Here is a 13,215-nt window from a genome sequence, read left to right as displayed (position 1 = left end):
AGCATTATCTAGAGCAAGAAAAAAGGAGGCTCAAGAAAGCCAAATACTGGCGCTGGGGCTGTAGCTCAGTGGCAGAGTACTTGCCTTGAATATGGGAGGCACTGGGTTTGATCCTCAGCACCACATTAAAAAAAAAAATACACAAATAAAATAAAGGCATGCTGTCCATCCATCTACAACTACAAAAAAAGAGAAAAAAAGGCCAAATATCTCTCTTGATGTCTCATAACTTATAAGTGGTATTTATCTGAGGGCCCAGTTTCTTCTATGCCTTGTGCCCCTTTTTTAAAAGCAAAGAAACACATGAAAACCCTTGGGAAACTGTAGAAAGCAAATGTAAGCTACTTTCCTGAGGCTCTGGTGCCATCCTGCACAACCAGAAGCACCCCCCTTATAAACATGCATGAGATGACACACTGTGAATGCACCTCCAAAGCAGAAATTGTACATTAAAGTTGGAGGAGTAGCTTAATGAGCACATGGGCAGTATTGTGTTGGGTTCCAACTCTGGGACCCTGAGCAAATTTCTGTTTCTCCATCTGTAATGAGATGTTGGGAGGCTTGACCTAGAAATTCCTCCCCTTTTAACAACATTTTCATGTGTTACTCAAATCTCTTCCCTGAGTATTAAAAAAATTATAGTGAACACACAGCACCTTATCTTATTTATGTGCAATTCACTTAAGTCTTCCCACTGCATCCTCACAACAAGAAGTTCATTTCATTTTGTATTGTATAGCCCAGTATTTTTAACTACTCTATGGTACTTGAGTAATTTTTATGGTACCTCTTCCCTCTGAAATGCTGCATGCAGAACACCTGTGCCCTACATTGCTGAACTTTTACCACCTGCAGAATTCAAAGAGCAGAGGGAGCAGGGTGATGTCCAGTGTGGGGATAGACAAGGCCAGGCCCAGAGAGGCAGGAATGGTCAGCAGGCACCAGAGGCTTCAGGAGATGGCAGTCAGAGAGGGCAACTCAGAGCTGTGGCAGAAACTGACTACTTGCAGTTGGGTCTGATCTGGCCCAAAATTCTACAGAAATTCAAAAGAATTGCTAAGATTGAATATTTCAGGATATTTTATACTAAGAAATTACTATTGGGGGGCTTCTGTTGAAAAATGGTCAGATCCTGATGAAAAACAGGAAGATGGGGTTGCTTTGGATCTATATTCCTACTTGGTTACCTTTGGCCAATTGATCCTCCCTCAGGGGAGAGACACACCACCCAGTCTAGCTAGTATCACCTGCTTCCCTCATCCTAGTTACCTGCATTTGTAGACACCTTCTCTGAGTACCTAGCTGACTCTGTCCATTTATGTGGGGGTGAAATCATGCTCAATAAACTTATCAGCAATTAAATTTCCCAGTGAGTAAGGCATGGTGATGCACACCTGTAATCCAAGCAACTCAGGAGGCTGAGGCAGGAGGATCACAAGCTCGAGGTCAGACTCAGCCACTTTTGAGACCTTATCTCAAACTAAAAAATAAAAAAGGACTAGGGTTGCAGCTCAGTGGTAAAGTGCCTCTGGGTTTGATCCCCAGTACTGGAAAAAAAAAAACCCATGTAGGATGCTACAAACAAATTTGTATCACAGACAGACAGTGTGTGAGATTTTACAAATTGGTGGACCTAGTTTCAGGTGATGTTATGAAAGCAGACCCTCTATGCTAAGAGTCCTTATCCATGCTAGGCCATTTAAGTGTTTAAACTGTCACTGTCACAACCATCTTATGCATGAAGTAGCTACTAATAGCCCCATTTCATGTATAGAGAAACTTAGACGCAGAAAGGTGAGACAACTTGCTCTGTGTCACACAGGCAGAAATGGCAAGACTGTGATGGGAACCCCAGCAGCAGGTTCCATTCTCCCTGCCATGCCACCTGGCCATGTAAGACTTCTCAGCATCTGTCTTCTTGTTTGTGATGGGCGGCCTGAGATGAATCAATCAGGACTCCCAAAGAGTGTGTGTGTGGAGGGGAGGGGGATATGAAGAGCAGATGCAGGTGAAGAGGAGGGACTCCTGAAGGGCAGGGGTGTAATCCCTGCCTCACGGGGAGCAAGTGAGAATGCACGTGAAAGTGCATGGTAAATTGCAACGTGCTCTATAAATGTTAGTTGTTCCTGGTAATTATTGTAACCTGCAGGTCAGGATTCTAGCTGAAGGCTGTGGCGGAGCCTACCCAGCTTATCAGCCTCTCTCCAGCTATGGCTCTGGGGCTGCAAGGCTGGGAGGGGGTGTTATTAGCACTGATTCTTGAAATTCCAACATGGTGTGAACAAGAATCAATTACAGTCTACACTGCATGGTGGCAGCTGAGATGTGGGAGCTGGTTTTCAACTTACACAAAGACTAGTTTCTTCCAATACCACTTCCTCTGTCAGAAGCTAAGCCCACCCACAGTCACGGTTGCTCATTGGGAGGTTTAGGCTTGCCCACTTCCGGGGAGAATACAGGTTGGTATATGAGCCCTATCCCTGAGCAATTCCAGGACATCCATGGCTGACCTAATAGACACTGAAATCCAGCACATGCTTTGTCTGCATGTTTCCTCTGCTGTGGGCTGCATCTATGGGAGGAAGTGGACCCCTTCTCTTCCTATGAAGGTGCCATCTATGTGCCTTTGGTGTGTCTACAATATTGGTCTGCCCAGTGGGAGCCCCATGTTAGTTCATACAAATGTTCCATGTGGCCTAGTAGAGGTCTTGGTTGTGTACCCTAATAGGCAGAGGATAGATTCCTTGATGCCCAAGATCTCAGACCCTTCCCCTGGCTCCCAAGTCTTCTTAGCCCAGCTGGTGGATCTCCTCCCATGCAGCATCCAGTTCACATTACTCCATAACTTTGTGCCATTCATCCGCCTTCCCCTCAACTGATGCAAAACAATCTAACCCAGAATCACATCCTAAGATCCAAGTCCTGAACCCCATCATTCCCCGTTATCTTCTATTCTCAGGTTCCTTTTCTGGTAACCTGGTAGGTTACCCACCTCACTGCCTATACCTGCCAGTTGCCCAGCCACAGACTGGAGAATTCTCCTAAATCTGGAACAAAGTTGAAGATTCCCCTTAGTAGATAACCTGCTTGACTAGATTTCCAGGTTTCTGTTGATGCTACCTTCAGTGACCTCCAGCCACCCGTGAGTCCAGCCCAGTTTTGGCCCCTGCTCATCACTGTTTGCTCCACCAGAGCTGGAGATTGCCTATGCTGACATTCAGCCTTATCTGCTGAGTATCTGGGATCAGGTTGGGCCAGCAGGTCACTTCCCTTGGTCCCCCTCCCTCCCCAAGGGTGAAGTTGGGCTGCTTCTGCCCCTGTGTTGTGACTGGCCTGTCATATGAGTAAACAAACTGTCATGCTCAGACAAGCCCAGAGTGATGACACAAAGGATCGTGGTTCTTTATCTGTGCCTGTCCCAGTACCCTGAAGAATACACATGCAGGATGTTAACACACAGGAGGTGCTCAAATAGTGCATCTTTTTGGCTGTTTTAAACCAAAAGACAATTGAGAATTTCTACAGGTGGGCAAACATGGTGATGAATTGGTGGGAGCTTAAAAGTCCCCTCCGCCTACTGAGGCATATTCTCTTGATATCACCACAGGAGAGTTTTCTTCTTGACTTCAACTTAGGTGTGACAGGACTCCTTAACAGCAGGGATAGGCTCGTCTATGTCTAATTTTCTGCTTTCCATACCTTCTCTTCATTCCTGTCAGACTGGCTCCCTGTCTTTGCTCAGCTGCTGGTTTTGGGGGTATGGAGGTGCTTGTATTCTACACTTGCCAAAATCATGGGTTAGCTGAGTCCCCTCACCCCAAGACTGAGCTGGGTTGGAGACTCAGTATCCCTTATTCCTCTCCCCTCAGGCCCAAGCTGGAGTGACCCCAATACCAGTCTCCTCCAGAGGGAGTCTCATTCTTAACCTGCCAGCTCAGGAAAGCAAGCCCCTTGAGATTCACTGACGTCACTGTCCAGCCTAGGAGTGCCAGGTGACAGTCCAGGAACAAAAGGTCAAGCTTGGGGGGGGGGGGTTGGGGGTGTTGGCTCTAACACCTCTGAGGCCCTCCTCTTACCCACAGGGACAGACAGGATCTAGCCTCATTATTCCTGTTAATATACTGGTCCAGGAAATGACAGGGCACATCAGAGGGCCCAGAGATCCTGCTGCCTGGAGCTCCTCCCCTCCCAGTTTCCCGGAGGAATCCTACTGGGCTTCTCAAGGCAGCTGCACTCCTTCCAATGACCTCAGCAGTCCAGGCTTGTGCAAGTCTCCTGGGCTCCCACCCACTCCCACACCCATCCAGCCTGGCAGGGCCCTGACTCATTCCCACGTGACTAGGAAACCAGTTTTTGGAGACTGACCTCGTGAAGGGCTGCGAGACAGGCTCAAAGCTCACCGGAACAGCATCTATAGAATTTGTATTGGTCTTGGCAAGGCAGTGTCCATATGAAGTCAGAAGGGTTGCACATGCTGGCTTTTTCCATACACTGCTGCCTCTTATTCCCTATGGTCAGCTCCTTTACCCAGGTGTCTCCACTGGGGACAAAATATGATGCCGAAGACCATCTGTCTTTTTCCCTCTCCTTAGTTCCTGTATTAGACCACAGTCCTCTGCATGTCCCCTCTCCTTCCCAAGAACCCTTTTGGGGCACCACATCTCCTGCTTCCTCACCCCTCTCTGGGTAACCCTACCCTTGAGTATTCCCTACCTCTCTGCTGTGGCCACTCTTCATGCCCCACATCCCTCCACACACTCATCTCTTTTGGATTCTTGATTTACTTCTCAGGTAGCTGTGAGGTTGGGAAGGCACTGATAAACTAGGTCACTGTCCTTGGAGAATAAAATCATTGTTGTCTATTGTTCTCATTCCCAGGAGTATCTGTTGCCCTAACTGCAGAAGAATGGATAGAGGTCTTCAGTGGTAGGATTTCAGACATAGATAGTATTTCAAATAGGTCAGTGGCAGAAAATTTGCAGTTAGAGGAATCTTTCTGATTCCTATCAAATCATGCTTTTCAGGGAGAGAATTACCCAAATTGCCCAAAGGTGATTCTTTCCTTAGTCCCAAATGTCTCCAGGCTTCTAAAACCCCAAGTTTTTGTAATGCATGTTTTAAAACTGGGTCCTGTTGTAGTTTTAGCCTATGTGTTTTGGGGGTCTGGTAAGATTTTCAGTATTTTTTCATTTACCAAAATCAGTGTCTTGGACTCTGCTTTTCCATGCAGATGGAATCAGTATGATTTTAAAAAACAAATTGTAGGTGAGAAAGAAAAGAATGAGAATTTTTGGTAAGCATAGAATCTTAACTCAAAATTGATCAGGAAAGGGTTATAAAACACCTTACATGAATGTATACGTAAATAAATTCTTGTTACTGCATTTGATTATTACTCGGTGGTGAGCTACGATTGCAACATGGCTACAGACAGAAGAACTAGGAATGGGTTCATTGGTATATGCTAATGAACTGAATATATATTCCTAACCACATGGTAATGGAAAGTTAAAGTATTACTATAATTTTTACAACTTCTATTTTATTTGGGGAAAAAAATGGGTTTTTGCCAAAGGATGACCTATGCTGTAAGATTCCTGAATGTGTCGTGAATGTGGAACTACAGCGGGGCTGCCTGAAGGCAGTAGGAGGCCCGGCACCTGCATGCAACAGGCCCTTGAATCTCAGCCAGGATTTTAGCTCGGCCTTGCAGCACTCTGTCAGTTTGGATTTTTTGTCAACATTGTGATCTGATGTTCAGAAAGTCATTGAATACCATGAAAAGCACACAGGAGCCTGGAAATGGTTCATCTTAAACTGTTGGGATTGCAGTTGTCTAATTTCAGTGCCTGGTATGTTTTCTGAGCCATTTATGATATGTGGGTTAAGATGGTAGAGGTGGTTAACATGGTGGTTGTATAGGGAAAACATTTTCTTCTCTACATTCTCAGTACTTCACTTATGAAACCAGAGGTATGTTTTTGTGACACCAACCAATTCTCCAACTCTCAGAGATATCAACTGGTATCCTATTGTTTAACTGAATTCTGACATTACCTGAAGTTAATACAGATCACATAGGTTAAGGATCCAGTCCCATAAGACAGCCCTTAACTTCAGACACCAATAGAAAGACATATATCCCTCAGTTACCCACACTTTCAACTTGTTTACAAATCAAGGGTTCCTATTACCTCCTCCTCAGGTTTGATAATTTGCTATGTCAGCTCACAGAATTTGGGGAACATCTTTCATTTATTGATTAATTATAAAGGATATGATAAAAAGCATAGATGAACAACCAATAAAGAGGTACATAGGGTGAGATCTGGAAGGGTCCTGAGTACAGGAGCTTCTATCCCCATAGAGATGGGGTACAACACCCTCCTAGCACATGGATGTGTTCACTAACCCAGAAGCTTGCCAAACTTTGTGCTTTAAGGACTTTTATGGAGACTTCATTAGAGAGGCATGATTGATTGATTATTCACTTAATTCTCCAATCCTTCTCTTCTTCCCAGAAAGTTGCTGGCTTCTCATCATGGCTAGGTTTTCTTGATGACAAGCCCCTATCCTGAAGCTGCCTTATGAGCCCATGAAGAGCCACCTCATTCAAACTAAAGATGTACCTATCACCCAGGAAATTCCAAGAGATATAGTACAGGGCTTCCATTCTAGGTTGCTCGTGGTTTAAAATAGCTGCTGAAAATCCAGGCATAATATATGTGTTCCATGTAGGAAGCAGAAGGAAGGAAAAAAAAAGAGGAGCCATCTCCAATTGTTTAGGGATTTTTCTTTTCCTGGGCTCTGTCCCCTTACCCTATCCCCATTGGACTCTACTCACATTTCCTCAGCTAAAATAATGTCACATGGCCACACAGTTTTAAAGGAGGCTGAAAAATGTAGTCACTCTTTTTAAAATTGGAGTTGTGTTACTCAGGAAGTCGAGGAGAATATTACTGGTTGGGCAGGCAACTAGTAGTAGTTGCCTTTTTTTTTTTTTTTCTGGTACGTGATTGTTTCAGATAGTTTAGATTGGATTTTTTCCTGAGGATTTGGAAGACACTGAGTTGAAAAATATCTTTGTATATACAAAGGCCACTGATGAAAGCAATCAGGTTTAGAAATTAATGTTGTTCTTCAATACTTTTCAGAATGCCTTTGATCACTGATCTGTTCTAATCTGGTAGGCTTTAAAAACAATGGCTGAGGGACTTCTGGTTTAAAATGCATCTGCTTCACAGCCTCTAATACAGCATCTCTGGACTTCTGATAAAGTGTCTAGGAAGCCATGGTAGGGAGTGGTGAGGCGAAGCTTACAAACTCAAGGGAGAACATAAACCCAGAATTTCAGAGTCGTCTTTTTTTCTTTTGGTACTGGGGATTGATCCTGGGGCACTTAACCATTGAACCACATCCCCAGCCCTTTTTAATATTTTATTTGAGACATGGTCTTGCTAAGTTTCTTAGGGCCTCACTGAGTTGCTGAGGCTGGCTTTGAGCTCACGATCCTCCTGCCTCAGCCTCCTGAAAGGCTGGGATTACAGTCATGCACCACAGTGCCTGGCTCAGAGGCATCTTTAAGAGACAAATGAAGGTTAAGACAAACCTTTCCCTCCCTTTGGCTCATGAAACAGAACCTACCTGAAAAACATAAGACTCTTCAGACATGCCCACTGTGTGCCTTTTGACTCAAAGACCCAGCTGTGCTACTGTGGGGTTCTATGAGGTAATGAAAATGGATTCTCCTCTTCCTTCTTTGTTATCTCTTTCATCTGTATAAAGACAGCAACAATTTTCCAGAACTTAACCAGGCAATAAGTAGTTAAGTAGTGGGGTGGAGTGTGTGTGTGTGTGTGTGTGTGTGTGTGTGTGTGTGTGTGTTTGGAGATGACAGAGTGAGGGATTGGCAGTAGTACCTATATCCTGGGTCATGTAATCCCTACAAATAAAGAGCTGCCAGAGTAGGTATTGAGAGAAAGGACTCTATTGGAACCCATTTGAAACTGTAGCTTTTCAAGAACCACGTTGGTTTTAAGTAGCCAGTGCAGAGTTTAAATGGATGAGTACCTACCAGATGTCAGAAGTGGGTTGATTATCACACACTTCAACCTGCCCTTCAACTGCAGAGCTGAGAGTGGAGTTTGACCTTCACACAAATAGAAACAGAGCTAGGTGGAATCCATATACATTGTCTGTTGTCAAATTCTGAGATAGCATTTGCCTTTTAAAAAATGAATCTGACTGGTACTCTGGAGCCAGACTGTCTAGGTTCAAATCCTGACTCCACCACTTACAGCTCTATGACCTTGGGCAAATTACTAACCTTGATGTCTCAGCATTCGCACCTGTAAAATAAGATTAATAATACTTCTTACTTCATAGAGTTGTGAGGATTACGTGAGTCAATACACAAGAAATGCTTGAGACAGTCCATAGTAAGAACTCAATAAATGTAAGCTATATTATGATAAAGGTTATGATTAAAGAGAAAAGCAGTTTAATATGGAACCTGTAAATAAATTATAGAAACAAGGGAAAGGAAATTGACTGAAGGTTCAGAGGCTAAATATATCTTCAAAAATAATGTAATGTAGACTCCAAAAGAAAATTTCAGCTGTGGTATCCTCAGTAGAATAAAAGATATAGCCTTTATAAAACAAGACAGAAACCCACAAAGAGATAAAACAGTGAGAAAGCAAAATTTAAAAATATCCTTAAAGAACAGAATTGATAACATAGAAGATAAAAGCAGCAATACATGAAGAACAAGCTTGAATATTTCTCCCAGGAGGCAGAACAAAAGGGAAAATTTATGTGAGAGAATATTACAGAGACCAGGAAATTGAGAGATGACTTATACATAGTTGTAAATAATTCTACTAATTAAAAACAGAAAAAATGGGGAAGAAGCAATAATTATGGAATAAAATCACATTTTCAGACTGACAGAAAGAGCTTTCTGTGTGGATTATAAATGCTTTGTTCCTTCTATGCCAAATCATTAAAATGAGACTCACACTAAAGTACACAGTATATAAAGCATCAGGCTGGAAGGCAAGCTTCAAAATTAGTCTGGCCGCATACAACACGTCTCCTGTATAATACTAAATGCTAAGAAGAGACAAAAATATGATTATGTGTCAATGATATTATTATCTATCTGGAAAATGTAACAGAAGCAGCAGTTAAAAAAATCCAGAATTAATAAGTTCAGAATCACGACCAGTTTAAAACTCAGATACCAAAGCAATAATTTTCATATTTTTCTCAGCAATGAGGGTTTAGTGGGGTACCTGCCAATCTCAGAGATTGAGGCAAGGTAATGCCTTTGATAGTTTCGTGGAACGAGGGCATAAGGCCTGGAATTTAGGGTCCGCCAAGAAGAAAGATTGATAAGCCCTTCTTCTTCTTTTTTTTTTTTTTTGATGGAGACCCCAAAGGGATGCCTGTACCCTAGGGGTAAGGTTGACACAGATGTAAATAGGCTTTTAGAGGCATCACAACTCAAATTTAATTATTCTGTCTCTGAAACCCCATTAAAGTGATCCCAGATTACTAGGCACATGGCAGAAATCACATGCATCCATTCTAGAAAAAGGTTTAATTGAGTAATTCCAGCAACTCAGGAGGCTGAGGCAGGAGGATTACAAGTTCAAGTCAAGCCTCAGCAATCTTCGAAGGCCTAAGCAACCTAGTGAGACCCTGTCTCAAAATTTAAAAATTAAAAAGGGCTGGGGATATAACTCAATGACAAAGTGCCTCCAGGTTCAATCCCCAGTACCAAAGATAAAAAGAAACAAAACAGAATAAGATGGCTGGTTCAATCCTCAGTACTGCAAAAAAAAAAAAAAAAAAAAAAAAAAAAAGAAAGTTTAATTCTCCAGGATTATTAACTATGGATACACCTAATATTATAAATATTGAACTGAATAAAAATAAAAATACTATATAGTCAAAGTTGTGGGAGGCAGATAAAATTATTTAGAAGGAAATATATATATTATATATATATATTATATATATATATACACACACACACACAAATGTATAAACTATATATTCATAATATACTAAGATATATTATATTAAATAATATATAATATGAAAATAATAAATATATAAAATTTTTATATGTAAAGAAGATTTTAAAAATTTTTTGCATTTATTTATTTATTCTAATTTGTTATACATGACAGTAAAATGCATTTCAATTCATAGTATACATATTATTCTTCATAGCTGTATCAAGATAAAGTATAAAACTATAGTAATTAGGACTTGATAGTATTGGCTTAAGGATGAACACACTTCACAATGGTTTAGAATAGTACAACAGACATATGGACACTTTTTCATGTCAAAAGTGGCATTATAGAGCAGAATGGAAAATCTCGACGATGAATGTGGTGGAATAGTAAAATAACCATTTGGAAAAAGATGAAATCATTTTTTTTAACATAAGATGTATCTATAAAAGAATGTTTGTGCCATATTGGTACATTATAAATCATGGTGAGTGTATTAGCTTTCTGTCACTGTGACAAAACACCTGAGACAATAAACTTAAAGAAAAAAAGGAAAGTTTATTTTGGCTCATGGTTTCAGAGATTTCAGAGGTTTTAGTCCATGGCCTGATTGACCCCATTGCTTCAGGTCTATGGTGGCACAGTACATCATGGTGGGAGCATGTGGAAGAGGATGCTCATCTCATTCCTGCCAGGAAGCAAAAGAGAAATAGGAAGGGGCCAGAGTGTCAATATCCCCTTCAAGGGTATGCCCCCAATGACCTAATTGCCTCCCACTAGGCCCCATATCCTCACATCTCCACCACCTCCCAACAGTACCAAGCTATGACCAAGCCTTCAACACAGGAACCTCCGGGGGATTTTAGACCCAACTATAGTAATGAGGCATCTGTGATGCTGCCCAATTTACAAACTAGAACACTATCCCTTCTGTTGAAAACATCTGCATGTTCCTCCTGACTTTCTTACACCAAGAGGGAAACTCTATAACCCTTTCATGTTTATTATTTCTTTGCTTTCTCTCCCTCTTAAAGTCAGAGTGATGATTATTTAGTTGAAGATTAAATCTGATAACTGTCAGTTTTGTCTCATGAGTTACAAGAGTGAAAGAAAAAATATGGATATGGTGGCACACAACTGTAATTCCTGCCATTCAGGAGGCTGAGACAGGAAGATCGCAAGTTTGAGTCCAGCCTTAAACTGAATGAGACCCTGTCTCAAAAAAGTAAAAAAGGCTGGGAGTGTAGCTTAGTGGTAGAACATCACTGAGTTCCATCCCTAGCACCCTTTAAAAAAAGAAGAAAAGAAAAACATGACTTGACAAGTAACCATATTACAATCCAAGTGATTTTTAAAAATTTAATACTGTTTTTATACATTCAAAATTCATACACTGATAAAGTCAGTGGCTTGCTTTTATGTAACTGGTACCTGATTTTTATATTAATATATTAATATATACATGTACACATAATATACATAGGTGTATATATATATGCATATATCTGTATGTATATTGTTTTAGTCAGCTTTTTCACCACTGTAACTGAAAGATCTGACAAAAATAATTTTAGAGGAGGAAAAGTTTATTTGGCTCATAGTTTTAGAGGTCTTCGTCCATAGATGATGACTCTATTGCTCTAATCCTGAGATGAGGCAGAATATTATGGTGGAGAAATTTGGAGGAAGGAAGTGATTCAGGACATGGCAATCTGGAAGAAGAGTGCACTCCACTCACCAGGGACAAAATATACACCCCAAAAGCATGCCCCCACTGACCTAGCTGACCTATTTCCTCCAGCTATACTCTAGCTGCCTTCAGTTACCACCCAGTTAATCCCCATCGGGATTAATCCACGGATTAGGTTACAATGCTCATGCTCTAATCATTTCACCTCTGAACTTCTTGCATTGTCTCACACATAAGCTTTCAGGGGATACCTCATATCTAAACTGTAACACACACACACACACATACACATATTTGTATTTATTTGTTTATTTAGTGATTCTGACAATTGAACCCAGGGCCTCACACATTACACTCTGCCACTGAGCTACATACAAGTCCTTTCTAAATTTATTTCGAAACAGGGTCTCACAAATTTGCCCAGACTGGCCTCAGACACAGCCTTCTACCTTGGCCTCCCAAGTAGCTGGGAATCCCACTGTACCCAGCCCACCAAACATGTATCTTACATAAACTAGTTAACTTGTTTTAGGTTTAAGGTATGAAGCAAAAAAACAGAAGTGAGCTTTGGGATGTAAAAATTAAATTTCAAAGAAGATACTGACCCATAGACAATGGAAAGTTTCTGAAAGAGCTCTTTTTTTTTTTTTTTTTTTAACCTGGCTGCCTGAAGAATTCTTCTTAACTCTTCCTCTGTTGAAGAATCACAAAAGGAATTGCCACATTTTTAGAAATATTGGAGTGCCACAAGAAATCAGGCATGTGCTCAAAGGTTACTCTGTAAGGGAAACTTTACTTTTGCAGAATAGTGTGCTACCAAATAAAGTGTGGCAAGCAATCACACTTGGGTGGGCAGTCTGCCTGTTTTTATCCCTAATGCAGAAGGTGAGGCAGAATATTATGGTGGAGAAATGTGGAGGAATCCCGGGCTCTGATAGGAGGAGCTCAGGCTTGCAATCTATGTGACTGGCTAATTTTAAAATTAGGGTGGGCAAAGGGAAGGGCTATAGTTAAAATAGCTATGATTGGATACAGGTTGGGAAGCTCGAAATGGCTGCAAACAAATTAGATCTTTCACCTCAATTTTACATTTAAGGCTAAATACTATATACTGAAAATGGACCATCAGACTTTCTCACAATGTGATGAGGCACAAATCTCAGGAATCCAGATTGTAACAGTGGTCCACTTTATGTTTTGAATATTGATTGCCCTTGCTACTCTGCCACTGCAACTTATTTTTAAAATGGACATGTTTCTCTCTCCCTGTACCTCCCTAAACCCAGGGGAAACAAGGTGGCCTTTCTTCCCCATTTTAGGCAGATTTATCTGTACTTGAGAACACACCCACCATAGGAATGAAGTAATCTAGACTTTGGGGATGGTGCCAGAAGATCTCAGAAATGACTATTTCCCAAATTAACAAGTGAGTCACCTCTCTAAAAGCTCCCTATTCCTGCTGATGGGCAGAATCATAGCCTTTGGGACAGGAATCCC

This window comes from Spermophilus citellus (genome assembly GCF_964194105.1).
Source record: "Spermophilus citellus genome assembly, chromosome: 13".
NCBI lineage: Eukaryota > Metazoa > Chordata > Mammalia > Rodentia > Sciuridae > Spermophilus > Spermophilus citellus.
Note: the sequence above shows the minus strand (reverse complement) of the source record.